Below are 22,959 nucleotides of genomic sequence, written 5' to 3'. Positions count from 1 at the left end.
TCCAAGTTAGCTGGGTCCGTGCTCCTGACCTGGTCTGTTTCTACAGGGCCAGTCCCTTCTCTGAATCTCTCATGTTGCCTAGTGACTGGCGTTCTGAGATGCTGTGTGAGGAGCTAGTGTTTCTAAACCAAGGGCAACCGAGGGGGAAGGGTGCTGTTCCATTGTAAAAAGTAAGGGAGATCATGGGATGCCCCAGAGTTGGGAGCGTGGAGGAGTGATCCCAATAAGCCCCCTTGACCTTGCTCATGACAGAGGGCTGCTTTAGTCTCTAGAGTCACCAACAAGCCCCACAGAGTCATGGCTTTTGATGCACCGTTTTGAGATGACTGTCTGTAGCCCCCTGGTTTGCTGACCTTACCTGGTCTCTCAGGAAGGCCATGAAGGGTTGGTGACAGAGTGCAGGCCTCTTGATTTCCAGTCTTGCGTGGAACACGGTGGCCAAGTTGTGTGCCATGGTGGGGAAGGGTGGTGGCCTCCCAGTGAGACCCCAGGAGCCATTAGAGTCACTTAGGCTCAAGGTCCTCTTTCACCCACCAGAGAGGCCACATGCAGTCAGTCCTGCCCATCCGTGCCACGCCCCCATCCTCAACACACACAGGGAAAAGCAGGATAGATGTAGAGAGCACATGGCCCAGATAGTGGGTCAAGGGCAGAACCCCTGCCTGTTACTGACCTTGCACTTGGCCACAAGGAGGCAGGAAGCATTCTAGGAAGAACCACTAGTCACTAGACACTGATTTCTTGCAACCCAGGCCTAACTGTGGTTTCCCACAGCTTCTGAGGTTCCCTTGGGCTGTGGAGGACATGGTATTCAGTCCATTTCCCAGGGGGAGGGCTACTTCTTCCTCTTGGCCACCTGCTTGGCACCTCAGAGCTCCTGTGCCCAACTCCTGGTGGGTCTGAGCTCTGTAGACTGACCCTGCTTCCCTTTAAGAGGCTATGCTTTGTCTTAGCTCCCTGAACCACTCCTCTTACCACTGGCTGGTGAGGACCTCAGAGGGGATTTCTCTCCTCTCTTTTCCTTCCTGCCTTAGAGCAAGGCACACCTCCAGCATTTTCCCAGGGCTCCTCTCTCCTGAACTCATGGGAGATGCTTGGAGCACCATCCCTTCCTGGCCCAGTCACCCCAGACACCTCTGGTTGAGCCTGCTCTCTCTGGGTCCACCCCAGCCGCTACCCAAGACCTGCTCCTCCTCTTCCCTCCAGCGTCTACCCCAGCTGAGCCAGGACATCCTTGGGCAAGGGGAGGGCAATCTTGGTGCTTGGGATAGCTGCTGAATCCCCTGAAAAGGAGGTCCTGCGAAAGGTGATAGGGTAGTTTCTGAGACCCCAGCCCAGAACCCCATCACTATCTTTTCCTTCAGAATTTGGAGCCAAACCTGCTGACCTGCAGGTCACTCTCCCCCATGGCATTGTCAGAGCAGACACCCAAAGGACATGTGACTGCTGGGAACATGGGCTCAGATGGTCCAGTCATAGGATCGCTGCATATCAGGGCAGGAACAGCCAGTGCAGCTGCCCGACTCCTCTGCTCAGAGGAGGAGATCGAGGCCCAGAGACAGCAGGTGGGAAGGTGTGTGTACCTAGGCTCATGCAGTGACTCTATCCTGAGACCCTGGCTTCCTGTCTCCAGATGGGGCTCTAGACGTTTCTGCTAATAGAGTCCGAGTGACACTGTGCTTCCAAGCATGGGCGTCAGGATGACAGGGTGTCAATTCCAGCTCCACCCTCTTCCCGCTGTGTGACCTCCAGGTAGTCACCCGACCTCTCTGGGCATCAGTTTCCTTCTCTGTAAAACGGGGATGACAAGGGTATCTAGCTCATGAGGTGGCAGAAGTGTGCACTGAGATAAGCTGCCCAAAGCTCCAGCGTGGCAGCTGGCACGTTGTGAGTGATAATTAGCTCTCACGCAATATTCAGCTCCACTGCACCGCAAATGTCCCTAAAACCAGAGTGAACCGTAATGAACATTAGCTATTCGAGCAATGAACAGCCATTCGATTTACTCCCTCAGAAAATTGAAGGGTTCTGTGTCAGGGGACTGTTTGCATGGCTTTTCCAGAAAGTGAAGGTTTCACGGGTGTCATTCTTCCCTTCACAGAAGTTTCCCAGCACACACCAGGGGTACCAGAGCCATTCCACTCATCCTGAGGCTGCCCCCAGGAAGCAGAGGGAGCCAGCAAAGTCGGGATGCTTCCAGGTCTTTTCTGGAAGGTCTTTGGACACCCAGGACCGTCCTGGGCTACAGCCCACCCACCCCTGAGTAGTACATCTCGTGCTGTGCCTGTGCAGTGATGATGCCCCCCAGTTCAGGCCTTGACAGGGCAGAAGGAGCAATGCTGACACTCACCAGGGCCAGAACTAGGGCTAGGAGAATGAGGCACTCACCTGGGGTGCACAATTTAAGAGGCACCCCAAACTCAGTAATCGAGATCAATCGTGTTTTAATTTCTTACCTCCTATGCTCCCACTCTTAGGAAGCTATTGGAGGATGCATACCACCAAAACAGGGGAAGAAGCCCAGGAAGAGAAAGAGAGAAGATTCCAGAAAGGAGGACTTGAACATAGGAAGTACAGTGAAGGCATGTCTCAGCGTGAAGTCGAGGAGTGCCCTAGGAGGACAGTCGACTCTCAGGCCCAGCAAGCGACATGCTCAGATTCAAACAAGAGGATGGAGGGAAAATGAACCTGAGTGGTTGATTGAAGAATGGAAACTACTATCGATGGGTGAGTGCTGGAGATGTTGAACGCTTGGCACAAATTAATGATAGATACTAGACATCAGGCCAATAAAAAAGGGGGTTGTTAACTCCAGGAACAGAAGGGTTGTACAAAAAGAATGCCGTTATAATGTACAACTGGGCTCAGTGGTGCTCTTGTTCAATGAAAAATTGGAAACAACCCTATTGGGAGGAGGGAAGGAAAGGAAGCAGGGGATCGATGGGAGATTTAAGTCCTTATTTACCATGGCAGGAAGTCAGGAACTCATGCTCCAAATTGAAATATCAAGAAATACTGTGTACGCGTATATTTTTTAAAAATGGAGCTAAATACTGGCCGACACACCCAAAAGGATTAAAGGTGATTAGAACCTAGAGGTGATGCTGAACTTGGAGAAGGCAGAGCAGAGATTGTTCCTTTCCTTCTAAACCTCAAGCACAATTTCACTTTAATTATGCAGTATAATTTTTGAGTTCCCCAAGCATCATTAAAAAAAAATCAGTCCTGTATCTCTACAATCCAGTATTTCTCCTACGGATTCCACTTCTGAAACATCTCAGCTGTTTCCCCTCCACTCCTCCTAGATTCCAGAATATTTGAAAATATTAAAATTAGTTTTAACTGAGCTAGTTGTAACCATTTCACCATGTCTCCTGGCAGATGGGGGCACCGTCTGTCCGTGCGCACCTAACTCTTCCACAGCGTCAGGCATCCCTTCCCCGCTGCAACCCTCAGACCTACCCTCATTACTTCCTTCAGAGCAGGAGTGCTCCACCTTTGCACAGCGGAATGGCCCGCGGAGCTGTCCCCGAAGAGCACCTCCGTCTGGACCCACTTCCTGGAGAGTCTGACCCTGCTGCGCTAGGAAGGGAGCCCCGCTTCTTCTTTTTTTTTTTTTTTTTTTTAAGATTTTATTTATTTATTTGACAGGGACAGCCAGCAGGGAGGGAACACAAGCAGGGGGAGTGGGAGAGGAAGAAGCAGGCTCATAGCGGAGGAGCCCGATGTGGGACTCGATCCCGAAACGCCGGGATCACGCCCTGAGCCGAAGGCAGACGCTTAACAACTGTGCTACCCAGGCGCCCCGGGAGCCCCGCTTCTGCACCAGGACTAGGGGAAGGTCAGTGAGGCACTCACCGTTGGGGTCCTGCAGGGCCAGGGGTAGATCCTGCAAGATTTAAAAGGGTGATACTTTGTTTATCATGGGTTTTTTAAAAATTAAAAAAAATTGAGGTGTAACTGACATATAACATTGTAGTAGTTTCAGGTGTACCACATAATGATTTGATATAAGTAGACATTGTGAAATGGTTATAACTCGCTTAGCTCCAATTAATTTTAATACTTTCAAATATTCTGGAATCTAGGCGGAGTGGAGGGGAAACAGCTGAGAGATGTTTCAGAAGTGGAATCCATAGGAGGAATATTTTTCCTGAAGTTATTGTGTTTTTTTTTGTTGTTTGTTGCTTACTGAGTTTTCGTGTACCTGCCACGATTCTTCCCAAACTCTCCAAGAAAACCTAAAATGGCTCTCAACTCGACCAATCTCCTCCGATAACCGGTACATACAAATCACGTCTCTTCCCCAGATGTCATTCTAGAACTGTCCTTCCCCGACTGCCTGAGGAGTTCCCTCTCTTTCTCATTAGTTGACCCCACTGTGTCCTGGACCCTGAGCCTTTCTATTTCTCAGCTAACTTCCTTGTCTTGCTGTAGCACATTCTCCATGAATCTCCTAAGAATTGTACAAGGGAGGTAAATTTTGTGAATCCTTGCATGTCTGAATGTGTATTTATTTTACATGTTCGGAATATGTATTTTTTAAAAAGAACTTACGTTTTACTTCCATGATGGATAGTTTGGCAAGGTATGGAATTCTAGCTTGGAAATAATCTCTCTCAAAGATTTTGAAATCTCAAAAGATTTTTGATTGCTCAATTGTTTTCTATTTTCCAGTTTTGTTGTTGAGAAGTCTGAAGCCATTCTAATTTTTATCCATTAAATATGACCTATCCTCCCAATATTCTTTGTGTCTGATGCTCTGGGTTTCATGAAAATATGCGTTGGTAGGGATCGTCTGTGATTCATTGCTTCTGGGTGCTTATGAGTACTTCCCAAGTAGAGACTCACATCCTTCAGTCCTAGAAAATATTCTTGCTTCATCTCTTTGAAAAATGTCTCCCTTCTATTCTCTCTGTTTGTACTTTCCAGAACTCCTACTAGCAGAACATTAGACCTAATGATTTGAACCTCCAATTTCTTATTTTTTTCTCTCCTATTTTCTGACTTACCATTTCTATTTTCTGAAAGAGATTTTCAACTTAATCTTTCAGCTCTTCAACTGATTTTTAAATTTCAGCTATAATATTTTTCTTTTTACTTTCCGAGTTCTTTTGCTTATCCTTCGAATATTTGTTTCACTTACATACAATACCCAGTGCTCATCATAACAAGTGCCCTCAATACCCATCACCTATTTAACCCATCCCCACCCCCCTGCCACCTCCCCTCTGGTAATCCTCAGCTTGTTCTCTATAGTTAAGAGTCTGTTTTCTTGTTTGCCTCTCTCTTCCCCTCCATGTTCATTTGTTCTGTTTCTTAAATTCTACATGTGAGTGTAATCACATGGTATTTGTCTTTTTCTGACTTATTTCACTTAGCGTAATACTCTGTAGCTCCGTCCATGTTGCAAATCCAAGATTGCATTCATTTTTAGGGCTGAGTAATATTCCATTGTATATACACACCACATCTTCTTTATCCGTTCATTAGCTGATGAACATTTGGGCTCTTTCCATAATTTTGCTATTGTTGATAATGCTGCAGTCGATATCAAATATACCCCCTTTGCATCGGTACTTTTGCATTCTTCGGGTAAGCACCTACTAGTGTAATTGCCGGATTGTAGGGTAGCTCTATTTTTAACTTTTTGTGGAGCCTCCATACTGTTTTCCAGAGCAGCTGCACCAGTTTGCATTCCCACCAACAGGGCAAGAGATTTCCCCTTTCTCCATATTCTCACCACCACCTGTTGTTTCCTGCGTTGTTAATTTTAGCCATCCTGACAGGTGTAAAGTGGTATCTCGTCATGGTTTTGATTTGTATTTCTCTGATGATGCGTGACATTGAACACCTTTGCATGTGTCTTTTGGCCATCAGGATGTCTTCTTTGGAAAAATGCCTATTCATGTCTTCTGTCCATTTCTTAACTGGATTATTTGGTTTTTGGGTGTTGAGTTTGATAAGTTCTTTATAGGTTTTGGATACTAATGCTTGATCAGATGTGTCATAGTATCCTCTCCCATTCTGAAGATTGTCTTTTCATTTTGCTGACTGTTTCCTTCTGTGCAGAAGCTTTTTATCTTGATGAAGTCCCAATAGTTCATTTTGCCTCTGGAGATGTGTCTAGTAAGAAGTTGCTGTGGCCGAGGTCAAAGAGGTTTCTGCTTGTGCCCTTTTCTAGGATTTTCTGTCTCACATTTAGGTTTTTCATCCATTTTGAATTTATTTTTGTGTATGGTGAAAGAAAGTGGTCCAGTTTCATTCTTTTGCATGTTGCTGTCCAGTTTTTCCAACACCACTTGTTGAAAAGACTGTCTTTTTTTCCATTGGATATTATTTCCTGCTTTGTTGAAGATTAGTTGACCATGTAGTGTGGGTCTATTTCTGGGTTTTCTATTCTGTTCCGTTGATCTATGTGTCTGTTTTTGTGCCAGTATCATACTGTTTTGATTACTACAGCTTTGTAATATAACTGAGCCACCCATATACCCCTCTACCAAATATTTAAAGAAGGGTTAATACCTATTCTTCTCAAACTATTCCAAAAAATATAAATGGAAGGAAAACTTCCAAATTCATTCTATGAGGCCAGCATGACCCTGATACCAAAACCAGACAAAGACACCACTACAAAAGAGAACTACAGGTCAGTATCCCTGATGAACACGGATGCAAACATTCTCAACAAAATCCTAGCTAATCGAATGCAGCAGTACATTGAGAGAATCATTCACCATGATCCAGTGGGATTTATTCCTGGGCTGCAAGGGTAGTTCAATATTCACAAATCAATCACCGTGATACACCACATTAAAAGAAGAGAGGACAAGAACCATATGATCTTCTCAATAGATGCAGAAAAAGCATTTGACAAAGTACAAAGTACAACATCCATTCATGATATTCTTTGACTATTTCTTTAAAAAGTAGCATTCTGTTCATTTTCCCCTTCCCTGGGTATGCAATACATTTTATTAATTTCTAAGGATATTTTTTAGCTATATTTTTAGTTTTTCCCTCCTTACTTGTCTCTGTTCTATCTAAGTGTCTTTCTTTGCCAAACCCCTCTCTTGCTTCCCCCTCCCTGTCTCATGGCTTTCATGTCGGAGGCCTTTCTAAAATGTCCAGGGACCCTTGCAGGAGTTCTTATTTAAGACAGAAGCACCAACAGTCTGACAGCAAGCTCTGTGTGCATAGACACGGCTTGTCCTTGGAGAGGCTTCCCTGGAGGTGACCGGGTGGCGAGCCCAAATGCCACCATCTCTAGGTCTCTCCTCTTGAGCTGGGTAGTCCTTCCCACCCCCCACCCCAGCCCTGAGAGGAAATCTTTAATTTCTACTGGTCTTCAGCGTTCTGCAGGTGGAACAGCAGGTGGAGGTCCACGATTCTGTGTTCAGAATCCACTTACTTATGGTGCCTTGTCCCTGCCTTCCACTGCACAGTCCCAGTGTCACAAAGTGTAGTTTCTCTGGAGAGGAAGCTTTCCCTTCTCAGCTGGGTGGGAAGGAACTTGCAGGGGCACGGGGAGGGTGGCTGTAACCACCTTCACGCCTTCACGCTGCTCCTTCCGTTTCCAGCCGCACTCCTGCTCTCAGAGGGATCTGGAAGCTCTCCTTCCAGAGTCTCTCCAGGGATTGAGGCAGATCCGGCTTGCTCCTTGCTGCCTCCCTATCCATGGGCATTTAGGTTTCTGCTTTCTCTACTCTGCCAAAGCAGTTACCGCTCCTCTGTTCACTTTCCCTTTTGCAGAATTTCATTGTGTCCTATCATCTTGTCTCTGCTTGTCTCTTTTTCTGTCATTTCACTCGGGCTTTGCGGGAGCGGGGACAACCCACAGGGCTTACTCATGCAGGCTCCATGACCTCCTGGCACATCTGCGTGCTGGCGGTCCCTGCTTCTGCTCTCCAGCCCAGCTCTCTCCCTGGAGCCTAGACCCCTGCATTCAGCTGTGTCCTGGCACTGTCCCCCGGGGGTCTGCAGGCCCCTTAAATGCAGCATACCTCCAGCTGAACTCATCATCGCGCCTCCACAACTGCTCTTCTCCTGTGTCCTGCAGGAGTGAATGCCCCCACCGTTCACAAGTGCTCCAGGGACCGGGTCCTTCTGCTTGCCACAGAGAAAGTCAGCCATCACGCTCTGTCAGTTTCACTTCCTGATCACCTCGTGAGCCCATCCGCATCTCTCCGTCTCCACCGTGACCAGTCTAGGCCATGCGTCATTTCTCACCTGGACGGCAACAGCTCCTGGCTGCTTTCCTTTTCACTGCTGGGGCTCAGAGACACCTCTCTCAATCTGATCACACCCAGGGGCTTCTCAATCCCCTTCTGATAACCTAGCCCTGTCACTTGGCCTGTGAGTTTTGCTGTCTGTCCCCAGCCAAGTTCTGCAACCCCATCCCCTGCTTCTAACCCCGAGGACTCTATACTCCACATATGGAGTGACGTGATTTCTCCCTGCTGGGTCTTGGAGTTTGGCCTATCTGTTCCCCTTGCTCCTTCCCCTGTCTCTTCTGTCTTCTCCCTGCCTCTTCCCCTTTCTCTGATCTCTTATTTATCAAGCGTCAGCTTAAATGTTACTGCCTCCAGGAAGCCTTCCATGACTCTACACCCCACCCCACCTCACCAAGATTGATGAGGCGCCCTCTACTCTTGTACTTGTTACATTATTAATGAGTCAATCCATGAACCAGTGAAGTCTGCCATGGTTGGAGCTGGGTACCGTCTTTGGTGTAAGGAGGAGACCTGTGTCAGGTACTTTCAGAAGCTTAGTGAGACACCCCTGGAGGGGTGCGTGTAAATCATGCTGTGCTTTCCTCAGTGGCACTCAGGTCTGGGGTGGTTTGCCTGAGAGAAGGTGGGTCACGAAGCCCTCACTCCTCCCCAGTGAGTGGGGGCTTTCTCGCCTCTGCACTTTCCCTGGACCACAGCGCTGCCTTCACTGCAGCTGGGCTAGAGACCTGGGGGCTGGAAGCAGATCCAAGCCTGGGTGATCGGGGGGCTGAGTCACTGCGTGCCAGCTCCTCCTCGGGGAGCAGCTCCATAGCCAGGATGACTGCTGTGGAGAGGCGGGGCCACTTCAGGGGAATCAGAGTCCCTGGCCAGTGTCCCAGGCCCTTCCCCATCCCACCCCAGTCACCGCTTCCTGCCTCCTTCCTCCTCCCTCTTGCTGCCTTTAAACTAAGCATCAGCCCCCAGTGTCTCCCAGCCCACCCTCCTCTCTCTCTCTACCCCCACCACCCTGCCTGCCCTACATCAGGCTTCACCTCCTCTGGTCCAGTGTCTTGTGGGGACCAGATTTTATTTGTCCCCGACACCTGGCACACTGCCTGTTCTGGTGGGCATGACGCGGGAGCCTGGGAAGGTCAAGGGCAGAGATTCTGAGGCTGGGCTGCCTGGGGAGGGAAACCTTCAGAGACCTTCATGGCTCCGGGTCTCACTTCTCGCATCTATGGATTGTGTGTGAAAACAACACCAGCTCATCGGACTGTTGTAAGATGAAAGCAGGAGACATGTGTCAAGTGCTTGGAACGGTGCCTGGCGTGCATAAGCCTTACAAAAGTGGTGCTCGTTATCACTAAGTAGGAGCTCGGGGAAGTGTGCTGTGTAGTACGGTGTCAGGGATGCTGGGGAGTGGGCTGTCCTCTGCTCTCTGGACAACCGCCCCCTCCTTGCTGATCTCCCTGCTTCCCGGCTGACCCCGTCCCCTCCGTCCTCGCACTGTGGGATGGCCAGGGCTGGGCTCTGCCTACTTCCCTCCCTCTGCCAACCACACGCGCGCATGTGCACGCACACCCCCTTCCTTTGGGTTCCCTATGCACCTCCAGGCTTTCGCTCACAGGGCTCTCTCTGCCTCCAAGCTGCTGCTCCTGCTGACCCAGGAAGTCCTCACGTGGCCTTGGGCTGTTATCACCTTCTCTGGGAAACCTTTTCTGCTCAGCGACCTCAGACTTGGGTATAAGTGGGCCCACCTCACACTTCCCTACTATGCTCCTCCCACTGGCAGCTTCCTAAGGAGCCCTCCATCCTCGCAGATGCTGCGTGAAATTGTAATTGCTTGCCTGCGAGCCTCCTCCACTCTGGCATCAGGGATGGGCGTAAACCCCCCGGGTACAGGGACTCCTCCGTGTGCCAGCACAGGCAGCAGGGGCTGCGGGATCCCACGGGCAGAAGCAGCTCTTTTGCCTGTCCCGGCTGGGGGGGGGGGGGTGTTGGCTATCTCCAGGGGGGTAGAGGTCAGGACCATGCCTGCGTCTGCTCACCACCTCCACACCCACCATCCTTCTAGCCCTTTCTTCCTTCCACACCCCAATATTGAGCACCTGGAGGTCAGAAGTGAAGGGAAGCGTCCTGCCCTGTCAAGCTCCCAAGCTTGTAGAACGTTACTGTGCCCCCACGGCATTCCCCTCCAAGCCCTTCGGAACCTGGATGCCAAGGCCCAGGGAGGGGAAGAGTTTGCTAAAGGGCACGCTGTGAGCTGGGAGTAGGGCCCCTTCCAGACTGTGCGTCTCTTGTGCTCATATGTACAAATACCAAGTCTGTAGGCTGGCCTCTGCCCTCCCATTCCCCGTCGTTCCCTGCCCTTCCTCCCTCCGCAGATCTTCAGGGCCCCTTCTGTGGCCAACCACTGCTTCCTAGCCTGGTCCCTCTTAAAGGGATGGCCCCTAGGGCAAGATGTCCTTAAGCTCCAGTGGTGACTATTCCCATGGCCCCATGTGCTGTGGGAGAATGCTGCTGGGTTAACGTGGCTGCTAGAAGATGCTGCCCAGCCTGGGCTTACAGCCATATCGGTCGTGTATACCTCAGGATGAATGAGATCCTGACTCCTTCCTAAGTTGGCTTTTAATAATGGGAGTTAAGGACGGATTCAGGGCACCAGAGAGGAAAATGCCTTTGTCTGAAGTCACACAGCGTGGGCCAGGCAGAGATAGGGAGCCCGACCTCATTCGGAATGTACATCCTAGAGCTACAGCTGGTCCTTTGGACACCCTCACTGCCCCCTCTGCCCCAGAATGGAGGCAGACCACATGGGTACTGTGGAGAAGCTGCAGGGACAGATGGAGGTGGTAAGCGCGTATGTGCAAGATGAAGGAAGGTGAAACATCCCTTCAGACCATTAACCGCCCCCCCAACTCTGCCTCTGGCCACTATAGGTTCCCCAATTCCCACCTATGCACTTGTTTCGGGGGGGCTGCGGGAGTAGAGTGGGGCATTGAACCACGCGCCTTCTTTCCCATTTCGCTGATGCCTGGCCATTACCTCCTTTCCTTCTAGAAGAGGGTGGAGCTTTTGTTGTTGTTTTTGTGGTGTTTTTGGCATAAAGGGTGAACTCTGGTTGTCATGGCAACTCCAGCAGAGGGAAGCAGGGAGAGGGTTTGAGTGGGGTGAATTTATCCCACTGTCAGCGGGTTCTGTAGGGATGTGCAGAGGACAAAGACTGAGGGTCCAGAGAGAGGCCCTGGCCCAAGAAGGCCCTGTGAGCCCCTCCCCCCACCTCCCCATCTCCCTGTCTGACCCGGCTCCAAGCTGGATTCGGCACCATGCAAGCCTTTTTCCTACGGAGGGAGACATGGGCCTCCCCCTGCTGCCATGTGAAGTTCTGGGTCTAGAACACGATGTCTTAGCGTGGGTGAAGAAACGTGAGGCAGAGCCCCCCAGAGAAACGTCCGGTGGCTGGGGGCACTTGTGTTGATCCTTGGTCCTATCGGGGCAGCGGGCAGGGGGTGACGCAGGGCCAGGGAGTCCTTTGGGTGGCCTGAGACACAAATGCAACCGCTCTAAGCCTCGGGACAGGGACAGGCCTCTGATGGTTGAACACTTTTCCAAGGCAACGGTCTCCCTTTGCTACTCGTTTCTTACAACACACATCCCTCCAGTTCCATTTTCCACTTTGACAGTGACAGAGAAATAGTTTTCTACTAAAACAACAGCACATGGCCGGTGCTAAACGGCAGCTGGCATTAGGCATGGGGGCGATGGGGAGTGGTAGGGACTGGGGCCAAATGGAGAGCTTTTTTCCTGCATGACGGGCACTGTGCCTACTCACTCCAGTTGACTGTCGCCATGTGGACACGCTGGCTCAGTTGCTCAGGGGAAGCCAGGACACCTGATTCTGGGAAATGTCCTGAATTTTACCTTTCTCCTCACTGCAGTCCTGTGCCCACCTAGATGCAGGACTTCTCAAGATCAAGCGGGGACCCCTACAATCACCTAAACAGTTAAAATAGACCAAGCCTTTAGAAATGATCTCATGTGCCTCATCCTGGGCCAGTTAGGGACCATGGGACCCAGAGAAGGCTGGCACCTGTCTGGCCAAGGGCACTGCATGGGTCTGTGGCAGGGCTGCAGCTGGAGGGTCTGTGGCAGGGCTGCAGGGACAGATGGAGGGACAGATGGAGGTGGTAAGCACGTATGTGCATGGGTCTGTGGCAGGGCTGCAGCTGGAGGTACCCAGGGCGGATAAACAGAAGGACAACCCAAGACTGCGTGTGCTGCCAAGCCCCATGGTGAGCACCTTGCCCCAGCCAGGGCAGATGGGACTGAGAGGACCTGGGAAGGGTGATCATCTTAGCTAAGGTTTATCGGGACAGGCACCAGACTTGGTGCTTTATACGATGTGTTCAACAGGCAGAGCTTGGGTCTGTTGAAAACACAATTTAATTTTTGTATCCCAGAGCCCCTTGAAGAATGCATTATTGGGGAACTTGTCTCCTGCTTTATGAGATGAGAACTTGTCTTTTCTGCTCACTCTTAGGCTACAGAGAAGATGTTAATTATAACTGTGATTGACTTAACGGCCCTTTCCCCCTCTCCTGGCTTGGGTCTGCTGTGGGGAAGGGGGCACATGGAGGGCTTCCTTGTGCTTCTTCCTTCCTCTAGTCCGTGTCCAGCTTGCTAGCCAGTTTCTGACCCCTCCTGGGTGTGGGAGGGGCAGAAGGAGGGAGGTCGGAAGGGAGAGCTGACACCATCATGAGCTGGCTTCTGAGCCTGACAGGTGTAAAGCTGGTTCTTCCTCTGCAATACCTGGGGGGGGGGGCAATCTTTATTCTGGTAATCAGGGAAGGAACTGGCACTCATCCTGGGTAGCGATGCCCACCCCACAGCCCACCGCCTAGCCACAGGGGCCTCTCATCAGCTGGACCATCCCAAGGAGCTGGGTCTGTGTCAGATGTCTTACCCTGGTCACTTGCCTGCTGTGTGACCTTGTTAAAGACTTTGTTCAAGACTGTCCTGGTCTTAGTTGTCCTCCTCTGTAGATTAAAGAGGTTACATACTTTTGCATAAAGCCATCTTCCTGCCAAAGCAGGCGGGCCGTCTTTTTGCCTGGCTCCTATCTGGGCCCCAAGAAGAAGAGCAAAGCCACTCCCCAGCTGCTCGAGGAGTCTGAGTTCATGACCCCACCAGAGACTTTAGGGCTGCTGCCGCCTGCCAGGGATGCCCTCCAGTCTCTGAAGTGTGCCCTGCCCCTCTGTGTCCTGGAAGAGAGGTCAGAATATCCCCCTCCTGCCCTTACAATCCTCCTTCTTCCCCAGCACTATGTGAGGGTGGGGACAGACTGGGGGATATGACGAACAGGGAGGATTTGATACCTGGTGGGTCCCCGGACTTTCTCATCCTACTTGTCCTCCATCTCCTGACCCCACTCTCACCCGGCACAGGCCCTGCTGATGGGGAGCTGGCCATGGAGGAAGGTGAGGACCCCAGAGGGCCAAGTCAGTGCTTGGCTATGGGGTGCAGGGGAGGGGGTGGGAGCCCAGCTCGAGCGTGCTGCTGGTCTTGGGTAGAGGGAGAATTTGTTATAAGAGAAGGGGAGTGGGTGCAGACCTCCCACCTGGGAAGGAGCTCAAGTTCTGGGGACCCTGTGTTTCCTTTCCTCCCTAATCAAAGCTCTGGGGAGGCAGACCCCTGACCTCTGGCTGGCCGGGGGAGAGGGCTGTGGGGGAGGGCTGAGACTGTTTAAGGGGATAGGCTCATTACCAGGACTCCCTGCCCCTCCTTCAGGCCTTGGCACCTACGTCTTTCCTGTTGGGAAGTCACTCTGATTTTCAGATGAGATGGGGCAGATCAGGTTAACCAAGAAATGTCTAGGAATTGGCCCCTAACATCTTTGTCCAAACTCCCAGAAAAGAGCCCCATTGCCTAGGCTCGCACAGACCTCCCTGCTAATCCTCCTGCTACATCCTTCACATACTGTGGGGAAATGGTCACCATGCCCACCCCTTCTTTGAGGCCCAGGGCTTGGGCTGTGTATCCTGTTCACCTCTGGACCTTTGCCCTGCACCTCATACCTGGCACAGAGGAGGCATCTGACCAGTGTTTGCTGAGTGAATGACTGAATGCATCCAGGAAGAAGGGGGGATGGGAAGAGGGGAGGAGAGAGAGAAGGTGTGGGAGTATCGGAGGAAAGTCTGGGTGTGGATGCTCGTTCTGGCCTGTTGGGTTCATTTTTGCCTCTTAGCAGGAAATGTGGGGGCGCTGTGGAGGGGACTTAAGATAATGACCTTCCTCCCGCTTTCTCGTGGGGTGGGAGGTGGCGTGCCACTGCAGCCAGGGCAGTCAGGGAGCAGCTTAGCCCCACACTCCTCCCATCCTGCTCTTGTCTGGGCCCCGGAGCTGCTTTGGGGATGGCAGGGGCGGGTAGGCACAGAGATTTGGAGAGAGCCAGAGGCAGAAGCCGATGGAAGAGGACAAGAGGGGAAAAGGTGGGGGTGGAGACATGCAGAAGGAAAGAGACCAAAGGACACCATCAGGGATGGAGAATCTGAGAGAGTTCTTGGCCTGACAAAGGAGAATCCACCTGTTTGTGTCCTGGTTCCTGACTCTGGTCCATCTCCCCTGAAAATGGGTGGAGCTCCCAGGGGGTTACCATCCAACACTCAGGGCATGGCTGACCAGAAGCCACCAGGCTCTCTCCATCAGTCGTTAGAGTCAGGGGACTTGGTAGTGAAGGAGAATGCCACTGTGCCCTCTGCTCACTGCATGTCTCTGTGGGCCAGTTGCTTAAATGCTGGCTGCCTCAGTTTGCCCATCTATAAACCAGGGATAATAATCAGACCATTTCATGGAGGCGTTATGAGCTTTGAATGAGATAATCCAAGTAGAGGCCTGAGCCTGGGACATTACACGGTCTCCAGAAACATGTGGTTATTATCACTTGGGGTTCTGTGAATGGATGCGGCAATGGGCCAACATTGAACTTCTGCAAACCTGTGTTTTTTCCCACTGAGAGGGGGAGAGTGATCCTGGCTCGGACAACCTGCCAAGGATGGAGAGAGAATCCAAGCAGATATTAGACAAGAACAGCAACAGTTTACAATGACTGGCCTCTGCCTTGGCTTTAAACAACATTTCTAATTTCTGTCTAATCCTTGGAAGAAGATGTTAATCCCCATTGTGAAGGGACGGAAGCGGGAGGAGGATCAGTGTTTTGCCCAGGGTCCCATGGCCAGCTGGGGAAGCTGGGAGCCCCTGTGCCAGGTAGGGCTTCTCCTGATTTGGGCTCTGGGGATGGGGTTAGGGGTGTTGAGGGGTGGGGACAAGAGGAGGAAGTTCTCCTGCTTCATCCCTGTCATTATTTGTCCTACGTACTGCGGATTCTGAACAGCAGACACCAAATCTTAACGCTTCAATCACCTGTCTATTTGAGGAGAAAATTGGACTAAAATGGCCTCGAGCTTTCAGCCTACAGTTCAGGAGAAGGGAGGGCAGTGAGGTGCACAATGGGCAGGGAGGAAGAGGGCGGCTTCTGCATCTGAGGGTGTTCTCACTGTCAGGACCTGAGGAAGCAGCCACCCCAGGCCCGGTGGAGGCCTGGGCAGGGGTAAATGTCAGGCGTCAGGGTCCTTAGACCCTGGCCTCCCTGCTGCAAGATGGAGACTCCTAAACCCCTCCGCCACAAAAAGACAGGGTACAAAACTCACCCAGGACCACTGGGCCCCAAGGTTTTTCTCCGAGAGTTAAGAGTGGACGGCATGAGTGGTCCCTCCAGATACTGAAGGAGGCCCTGCTTTGCACTCCCTCCCCTGCATCTGGGTCTTCATTTGCTTGGCCTACGGGAAAGACTGGGATAGAAGACCTGGCTCCTGCCCTCAGGAAGCCCCTGGCTGGTGGGGGGACCAAACTCAGTCCAGGTCAGCCAGAGAAGAGCCCAGGTTGAGGTGAGAGCCCTGGCTAGAGGGTAGGGCTCAGCCGACTGGGGCAGGGAAGTTCAGAAAAGGGGGTCGAGGAGGTTGGGGAGGTTCCTATAACAGGGTGGATAGAGCTGGTTCTTCCGGATTTGTACATGGGGATTAAGGAAGAAGAGCCCTCAGGTGGCGGTATTGTTTTGCCCTAGCTGGGACAGAGTTAGCAATGAAAGATGACAAGATGGGGGAGGTGAAGGAAAACTCCACCTAGTTGGATCAGGGAAGGGTGAAGTGGCCAGTAAGTCAGGAAAGAGAAAATACAGATTTGGAAGCCAGTTGTGGAGAGAGTTGGACTGGGGTTATTAGACACGGTGCAGTGGGAAATAGGGAGCCATTGAGGATTCTAGAGCAAGGGAATGGCTTGGTCAGATTAGTAGGTGGCAAAACTCACTCTTCCTGGGGCTGGAGAGTGGGTGAGAGTAGAAGCTTGGTGACCAGTTGGGAGAATGTTGTAACTGGTAAAAGGCAGTGGTGCCCTGGTTTGGGAAATTCCTTGTCGTTAGAAAGGAGGGACTAATACCGTTGTGATATAGATGTGAGATAGACTGGGGTGGATTAGATGGGGATGGGATTCATCTATGCAGAAAAGGCTAATTTCTACCTAGGTTTCTGGTTTGGGCAGTTAGAGGGATGGGGGGCCATTTGCAAAGACTGGGAACACAATGATGAGCTTGACTTTGGACTGTCTGACTACCAAGCCTCTGTGAGGCATCAGTGTGGACACAGTCCACACTGTGGATGGCTGGATAGATAGGGGCAGAGCACAAATGAGGAATGGGGGCCCAAATGGGGGATGGCAGATAGATAGGGGGTGCTCAATTGGGTGGCTATGAATAGCAGAGCCCGTGGGGAACATCTCGACCCCTTCCCACAGACACTGTGCTATGACCCCATTCTAAGTGTTGCCTGAGAGTTTCTACTAAGAGTGAGAAGAGGGTCAGAACCCAAGCCTGGGGACCACCATTACTTAAGGGGAGGCAGAGGAGGAATGGCAATGGGTGGAGTCAAGGAAGCCGAGGGGCATGGCCACAGGAGTCTGGAGTCACAGAAGGGAATGTGGCAAGGCAAGAGGCTAGCAGGAGGTCATGGGGCCTCTGGAGTCACAGCTTATGGAGACCCCTCATGGGGTCAACTGATGGAAGAGCTGAGAGCCCAGAAGTCAAGTCAGGTCTGCTGTTGCTGGTACCCATTGGGTAGGCTGGGGTCTGCAAGTTGTCTTGGAAGCAATGTGGGGGTGTACTACTCTGGGCCTCCAACACCCCAGGGAGGCCCCCCATCTTGTGCTTATGGGGTGGAGGAGCTGACCATCTGGCATCTCTACCCTTTCCCAGCCCATTTGTCCTATGTCTTGACCATCTGTCTTCTTGGCCTTCCTACCCTCTTTCCTGTCTTCCTCCCACATTGGAGCCAGAGGCCTAGACCATTACAGGCCTGAGGGTGTTACCAATTCCTGCACCCTGCTCCCAGGGCCCAGGACTCCCTTTCCAGGGGTGCAGGAGTGCATGCGGGTGGAACCTGAATTATATGTTGTTGTTCAGACCTATTATATGAATAACCCACGGCGGGGCTTGGGGGTTAGACGCTGGGGGAGGCTCAGGCTAGGACCAGACTTTGAGGTGAAAAAGTATACCAGTAAGTTGGCCATCGGGACACTGCAGGGAGTGTGAATGGCTGTCTGCCACCCACCCCTGCTGCAGTGATCAAAGATCAGCGCCCACGGCCATGCCCATGACAGAGGGAGGCCGTCAGCGCCTGGATGTCGGGGAGCTGATAGTGAGGGCTCTGAGGTCCACACAGGGGGCACCGGCCGGTCTAGCGGTGGCTGAGTCATTCCCGAAGCTGCTGTGGCTAGAACATCCAGTCCCTGCTGGTGGACAGGAGCTTATCTGGGCCACCCGCCTGCCCGTCTGATGTGATCTCTGTGAGGAGACAGTGTCCTCGGCACTTGCCTGCAGCGTGGAGGTCCTGCAGAGCTGGGCTGAAGACGGGTCAAGAAGGGTCCTGAAGTCCATGGCCCCTGCACCAACACACGTGTCTTCGGTCTTAGAGGCACCAGATAAGCTCCTGTCTAGAGAGATAAGGAACCCTAGCTTCTGTTTTTAAACAACCCCTGCCAGGTGTGAGCCCCTACACTGTAGCCCCCTGACGACGGGCACCTGTCTCTCACCCCCTGCTCTCCAATGTCCCTTGAGATCAGGAATGCCCAGCTAGGCCCAGAACAGAAGCTTGGTTTGGGTGGGTGCACCCGCAACATGGGGGGAGGGAGAGGACTTTAAATGTGGAAGGACTTTCAGAGAATGTCTCGTCTGGCGTGGGGTTTCAAACATTTTTAGCAGAAGCTCAACGACTAAAATACATGATGGTAGTCCCTCTGATTGCAGTGGGGGTGGTGGGCTGGGGCCCACCTATTGACTCCTATCCTTGAAGCCCACCCCCAGCAGCCACTGGAGTGTCCTTGATTAACCCCTAGTCGCTCCGGGTAGCACAATTTGAGAAACTGCCGACCAACTTCACTCTCTGTATGATTTACTCGGCCTACCTGTTTTACAGATGGGTACACTGAGGCTTCAGAAGGAGGAGCGACTTATATAAGGTGGTTTGTGGCAGAGCTGGGGGGAGGGACAGGAATCCAGATTCCTGCATCTCAGCCTGGGGTCTCCCAGCTGCCTGATAGAACTCCATCTTCTCAGACTGATTGGATTCCAACAGCTCTGTTTTAAAGAATAATTGTGCATCTCAATACTCAAAGTCACCTTACATCTGTTTTGGAAGTGGGCAGAGTAAGAGTCGTAAATGCATATGTAAAATCATTATGCTTCCTTTTGTTCAACTCTGCTCTCTGCTTTCCCATGGGAAGAAAGAAAAAGAAGAAAGAAAAGAAAAAGGGTCAGTCTGGCCCCTGCCCTTGAGGAGCTCACGGTCAGGGTGGGGAAGGGGGAGAGAGGACTCTGGCCCATTGTCAGGAGCTGCAGGCAGGCTGGGGATGAGAGCTGGCACCCCGTCGTGTGCCACATGGTGGAGGGGGGGTACGCAGCCTGGTACATTCCCCCAGGGCATCTTCCTGGCTAGCTGCGGGGCAGAGGCACGTGGTCCGTATTTCCTATGGCTCCGGCCTGAAGGCAGTTAAGAACATGCACTCTATCACTTAGTAGCTGTGACCATAGGCAACTTTGCTGACCTGTCTGTGCCTCAGTTTCCTCATCTGCAATGTAGAGATTATAAATTACAAACCTCAAAGAGTCATTGTGAAATTCGACATGTATCCATTTGTGAAACACTTAGCGCTGCCCCTGGCACAGGGTAAACGCCCCGGAGCAGTTAGCCAGTGATAATGATGATACATGACTGGGTTGAAATGGGCTCCAGGGGTGCTTCTACCCTGGGGGTGGGGGGAGCTGGGATAGGAGCTCTCCCACGGGCCAGTGCCTCTTGCCTGAGTCTTGGTTGTTGGAACCCTGCTTGAATGGAGCAGACGGTTGCAGAGGACACAGCCCCTGGCCCTGGAGCACGAGGCTTGGAACTCAGATCCTTGCTCTGCTGCCAAGGACAAGGGCAGGTCTGTGTCTTCTCTGAGCCTCTGTTTTTGCATCTGTAAAGTGAGGAACATTACACCGAACACGCCATGGTGCTGAGAGTTAGATCAGATGGAAGTGTGCAATTGCTATCACGTGACCTGGCTTGTTGGAGGCATTCAGTAAGGTCAGTTCCCTGCCCCCGCCCCCACCCCCGCCAACAAGAGGATAGCAGGAGGACCCTGGGTAACGCATCACATGAGGATCCTCCTTGAATTTGGGAAGAAGGTGGGAGCAGCAGCCGGCCGCTAACATAGGTAGAAGCGGGCAGAGAGGCCAGGTTGGGACAGAGGAAATGTGCGTTTTCATTCACTTAGCATATTTCCCAGATGTTCACTGTGTCTGGCCCCTGGGCTGGGTCCTGGGCAGACAGACGCGGCTGACATAAGCCCTGCTCACAGGAGCTCCCTGTGTGCAGGGAGTGGGGTGAAGATGTGCCTTCAGTCTACGCCAGGCAGAAGTACAAAGGCTGGCCTGCGGGCTGAGGGCCTTTTAAGCGAGGGAGGGGTAGGGTTGGCTCTGGTTTTCTTTGGCTGGGGCTTGAAGGACAGCTACGTTGAAGAAATTCAGGTTTGCCAGTGAGGTTGGAGAGTGTCCCAGGTGGAGGGCACGCGTAGGCGCCTAGGCGAGTGCCGCGGCAGGAAATCACAGGCAAGCTGATCTGAAACCCCAGCTCATCCCTACCTCCCACCCAGGTCACCCCATTCGGGTGGGAGCAGAATCCGCCCTGGAGATGTCAGCAAGTCCTACACCCAGAACTATTTCCAAAATTCCTACATAACAAAAAACAGTACAACCAATGGCCCACTTTTGCAATATTGACCAAAGCTCGAGGACTATATAGGAGAATATTGACTGAAAAATCACTGCTGGCCCAGGGAGGGTCCAGTGAAGCCTGAAGGGAGCCTGGGCAGGGTCAGCCTGGGCCTGGAAGGCCTCTCTGAGGAGGTGATGTTGGCGGAAGGCTGCTGCGGTGTCAGGAGAAAGGCAGGGGAAGGAAGCTACGTGCACTCACTTTCTACTGCAGATCTGAGCGGGGAGTTTTCCTCAGATTACTTCTCACTAATAAGACAGGCCTCTTCTCAGGCACGACTGCTGACATGTTTTGTTTTCCCCAGATGGGGATAATCAGCCTGTTTGGTAGTCAGGCTGACAGCTCAGGCAGCAGGAGGGGGGCTGGGGGTGGGAGGCCTGGGGCTGCAGGCAGCTCTCGGGGAGCAGACGCTGCCTGGTTGCCTGGCTGCCTGGGCGACAACCCCGAGCAAGTGGGGATTTCCATTTGTGCCATGGAGGAGAGGGCTGTGGGGCAATGGAGCTCAGTTATGGGAACCCCAAGAGCCCACCTGGCTGTCTCCCCACTTCATTCATGCCTGATGTCAGTGCTGAAAAGCATCCAGTCATCCCCTTGCTCCAGAAGAGGAGACCAGTCAGGATCTGTGCTGAGAGCTCCCTCCCCTTCCCTGGGAAGGCGGCCATGGCTTCCCCATCCCACAGCCTTGACAGGCCCAGCCTCAGACTCGGAGCCAGGCATGCGCGCTTCACCCACTCATGAACTGGGGGCTGGGGGGGTACCCACCCACCTTGGGGTCTCTGTGGGCAGGCCTTGGGTCAGCACCCAGGGCCTTGTCCAGCTCAGCATCTCTAAGCACTTGGCTAGAAGGCTTGGGAGCAGGACACAGCAGGGTTGAGGAATGGGTAAAACAGCCACATCCACCTTGAGGATGGTGGGTCCCCCACCCCATGGGTCTCTGGAGGTCTGAGGAAGGCCCCAGACCTGTTTCACCCAGCTTCAAGGTCCCCCCCCTTCCAGGTTCTCCTTCCCCTCCTGGAAAGCCTTTCTGGATGACTCGCACTCTTTCACCACCCAGCACACACTTTGATTTCCTCCTGTGTGGAGGGAAGGGGGTGGACTGCCCCAGCTCCAAGGCTTCACTACCCCCTGCCCCCTGCACCCCTCCTCTGGCTCCCCAGCCAGAGCCCAGCACGGAGCCCAGCTCTGGTCCCAGGGTTTGCTTATCCACTTCCAGGGCAACAGGGCCGGGAGCTTTCCTCTGACTCTGTGGCTGCACGTTCCAGCTCCTCCAGAGAGCAAGGGGTAGTACTGGCCTTTGCAGCACCTGAGGTCTTTCCAGAGGGGCCTGGGGGAGACCTGGCCATGGAGACAATATGCCCCCTGGCTGTGTGTTCCAGTTCCCGCGCCCCGGCTCCGTCCTTTGTTCCTTGCCACTGACCCTCAGTGTGTCAGGCCCTCCCCCGCTCGGCGCCTCAGTTTTCCCAATCTGCCTTGTGGGTGTCTAGAAGACCCCAGCAAGATGCATACAAGGCGGTGGCCCCCACGAGAGGCACCTCTGAGACCACTAGCCATCTGGCCCTCGGTAGCCATGTGGAGCAGCTTTCCTCCTTCGTGGTCTCCCAGGCAACGCCGAGTGCCTGCCAAGCTCGCCCGCCGAGGCCTGGCTCCTGCGCATATCTTTAGTGCCACAGGGAGATGGCTGATGGCAGGAGCGGGGGCAAGGCCCAGCCTCCCCAGCTGTCACAGGGAGCAAATCAGATAAGAGCTGAGTAGGGTCGGGAGGAGGGAGCGCGGGAGCCAGGGGTCCTGGGAAAGAAGCTCAGAGGCCCTGGCCGTGCTTCCCCCCCACCCCACCTCACCCTCTTAGTCCTGCCCTCTCAGTGACCCCTGCTTTCAGAACACTCCATATGGAATCTCACTGCTCTAGACCTCAGTTTCTCCAGATATCAAAGGAATGGGAGGTGATCTCTAGCCCTCCAAACTCTAATGGCCTGAGACAGAGGCCCAGCCAAGACGTCAGAGGGTCAGAGGCCTGTGGAACGGGCTCTGAACAGTCTTTGGGAGGGTGCTTCTCTCAAGGGCATTTATTAGGCAAAGTCTCCAGGATCATTTGCTCCAAGATCCTAAAGCCACCCTCTCCTCTTCACTCCATGCCCCAGCTGAGGCTCCGTTAGCCTTTCCCTCCGCTGCTCCCAGGATTTGCAGGCTCTGATGGCTGGGCAGTTCTTTCTTAAGTTGTAGTCATTCTTGCACTAAGGCCCTTAGTGCATTCCGCCCCTGTCCTGAGAGATGTGGAAGCTGGAGCTGGCCCTGGGAGGGGGGCCCACGGCGTGTGCAGGGAGGATAGATTCTGGGCATTTCTTCTTCTCTATGTAAAGAGCTGAGATCCAGGGAGAGCTCTCAGAGGTGCT

General features: G+C 52.7%; 1 protein-coding gene across 1 annotated transcript in view; it reads left to right on the top strand.

Moving 5' to 3' along the window:
• The first annotated feature begins 15,398 nt into the window (after nucleotides 1–15,398).
• The window catches only part of ADCYAP1R1 (ADCYAP receptor type I), an 84,160-nt gene continuing 76,599 nt past the window's right edge, over nucleotides 15,399–22,959 (top strand). The window contains exon 1 of the mRNA XM_087860926.1: nucleotides 15,399–15,476. The gene's annotated coding sequence lies outside the window, so the exon portion shown is untranslated. The remainder of the gene's footprint in view (nucleotides 15,477–22,959) is intronic.

This window comes from Ursus americanus, chromosome 3 (genome assembly GCF_024610735.1).
Source record: "Ursus americanus isolate L20-20 chromosome 3, mUrsAme1.1.p, whole genome shotgun sequence".
Lineage (NCBI taxonomy): Eukaryota > Metazoa > Chordata > Mammalia > Carnivora > Ursidae > Ursus > Ursus americanus.
The sequence above is the reverse complement of the archived record's forward strand: the minus strand, read 5'-3'. Positions and strand labels throughout refer to the sequence as shown.